This window comes from Pteropus vampyrus, unplaced genomic scaffold (genome assembly GCF_000151845.1).
Source record: "Pteropus vampyrus isolate Shadow unplaced genomic scaffold, Pvam_2.0 Scaffold199, whole genome shotgun sequence".
In the NCBI taxonomy this organism is placed as follows: Eukaryota; Metazoa; Chordata; class Mammalia; order Chiroptera; family Pteropodidae; genus Pteropus; species Pteropus vampyrus.
This window is the reverse complement of record NW_011888980.1, coordinates 1,469,380-1,472,314: the sequence shown is the minus strand read 5'-3', so window position 1 is coordinate 1,472,314 and position 2,935 is coordinate 1,469,380.

Sequence of the window (2,935 nt, the reverse complement as noted above, 5' to 3'; positions counted from 1 at the left end):
GAGATGGGGAATTGGGGGCTGAGAAGGCTGTATAAACAAACCTTATTACTTCATCCTCAATTTACTACCCAAGCCCAAACCCCTTTGTCAATTCTTGTCAATTCTCCATAAATTTATTGTTTCTTTGTCTAAAAAATATAAGAGCTTCCTGCTTTAGTTACTCCTTTGAGTCTCATGTTTTTATGGGGCTCCCATCATATAAAATTAAATCTGCTTTTCTTCTGTTAATCTGTCTTGTATAAATGTGATTATTAGACCAGCGAAAGAACCTAGAAGGGAAGAAGGGAAAATTTTTCAACCCTTACAGCACCCAGTTTTACTCGTTAGAAAGTTCTTCCTCTCCTGGTAGGCCCCTGAGCCTAGTGGTTAAAAGTGGCCTCTGGAGCCTGACATCTGAATTAGAAATGTTCCAGCCCAGCTTGACTTAGAATCACTGTTCTCCTCCTCTTACCCTGCTCTCCCCAAGACACTCCAGCTAAAATGGTCTTTCCAGTAACAAAATTAAAAACAAAACTTCACAAGATGCTATTGTATCTTGAGTCTTTGTTACTGCAGTGGTTCTCAACCAGGAGAGATTTTGCCTCTGAAGGGACATATGGCAATGTCTGGAGACATTTCTGGCCATCACAAAGTGGGTCGGGGAGGTATTACGGGCATCTAGTGGGGAGAGGCCAGGAATGCTGCTAACAATGCACAGGACAGCCCCACCGCACAGAATCATCCAGCCCAAAATGCCACTGGTGCCACAGTTGAGAAAGCCTGGTTTCTCTTAAAAGCACGATGCTCATGAATGATGACTTCCCTGGGTTTGGAGATCCAAAAATGTAGGAATACAGGAGCTACCTGCTTTACATAGTGTTCTGGTCACAACCTGTGACTTCTTGCCAACTCTGAGAGCGTGTGATCTGTAGCTTTATTGGCTACTTGAACACCCCCCGCCGCCCAAAGCTTAATCCTGCCCTAAACCTATGTTCCAATGGCCTGACTTTTTCCTACAGTAAGATCCGATTAAACTATTTAAAACCTAAAACTAAAATCTAGAAACACTTTGTGAATTTGGTTAAGTCACACACGTTCAGTCTCAGCGGAAATAATTACACAGGACTACTCTATCCTGATAAGGAAATAGCACCTGGTTGGGGGTAGGAATGCTGGCACCTGGAGTGGCTTTAATATGAATAACAGATTCTTACTCCATCACACTTGGCCTTTGGCAACTCAACCTCACTAGGGCCCTGTCAGGGGGAGAGGGAAAGGAACCATTTTTAAATACCACAGAGCCCTGTGTTCTTAACAAGGTGTGCCCTCAGGAGAAACTATTTACCAGAGCCTAAGTGACTTAGAGAAGGGAAATACCCAACTCCAGCCCCCTCTAGTCTTCCATGTGGAGGAAAGGAAATATGTAAGTCCAGTTCATTCTAATCATCCTGACCCATCTAAAGGGAGAAAAACTGGGAAGTACTTTTTGTGAAGTTCTCAGTTCAAGAGAAGATAACAAAATTCTCCCCCTCCCCTAACACCTTACTACCAAATCACTAAAAGTTATTTACAATGGTTCCTTTTACCCAGTAGATCATGTCTGGCTATCAAGAAAAAAATACAGCTTGAAGAGACAGCAAGTATTAGAACCGGACTCTGATATGACAAGGATGTTAGAATTATCAGACCAGGAACTTAAAAAATAACTATGATTAATATGGAAAAGACTTTAATGGATAAAGTAGACAGCATGCAAGAACACATAGAAAATATTAGTCAAGGAATTTAAATTCAAAGAAAAAAAAGAGAGAAATGTTAGACATCAAAAACATTGTAATAGAAATGAGGAAAGCCTTTGATGGGCTTATGAGTACCCTGGACGTGGCTGAGGAAAGAATCTCCAAGCTTGAGAATATCTCACTTAAAAACATCCAAATAAGCAAGAACTGTAAGACAAATACCAAAAGGACCAAATAACCAGGAATTGTAAGACAAATACCAAAAGGTATAACATGTTCAAATAGGAATGCCAGAAGGAGAAGAAAGAGAGAAAGGAAAAGAAGAAATATTTGAACAATAATGACTGAGAATTTCCCCCAAATTAATATTAGACACCAAATCACAGACTCAGGAATCTCAGCGAACACCAAGCAGTATAAATGAAAGAAAGAAAAGGGAGGGACGGAAGGAAAGGAAGGAAAGAAGGAAGGAAGGAAGGAAGGAAGGAAAGAAAGAAGAAAGGAAGGAAGGAAGGAAGGAAGAAGGAAGAGAAAAGCTATAACTAGGCACATCATAGTCAAACTACAGAAAATCAAAGATAAAGATAAAAGTCCTGAAAGAAAAAAGAGGGAGAAAAAACACCTCATCTATAGAGAAGCAGTGATAAGAATTATATCTGACTTCTCCTCCAGCCATGCAAGCAATAAGAAAATGGAGTGAAATATTCAAAATCTGGAGAAGAAAAAATTACCAGTCTGGAATTCTGTACGCAGTGAAATTATCCTTCAAAAGTGAAAGAGAAATACGTTTTCAGACAAACAAAAATTGTGTTGCCAGTAAACCCACCTTGAAATGTTAGAAATTTTCTAGAGAGAAGAGAAATAATGTAGGTTATAAAGCTCAGATCCACATAAAGGGGGAAAAAAAGAGTATTAGAGAAGGAATAAGTGAAAGCAAAATGGAAACTTTCATTTTACTTATGCTTAATTGATCTAACAGATAACAGTTTGTTCAAAATAATATATAAATAAAATACATATGCTTAAGTATAAGTGTAATAAATGACAGCAATAATGTAAGAGCTGGTAGAGAAGAAATAATTAATAAACTAGACTTCGTTAAAATTAAATATTTCTGCTCTATGAAAAAAAATAAGCCAGACTAGGATATAATATTTGTGAAAGACACATCTGATAAAGGACTATTATCCAAAATATTCAAAGAATTCTTAAAATTC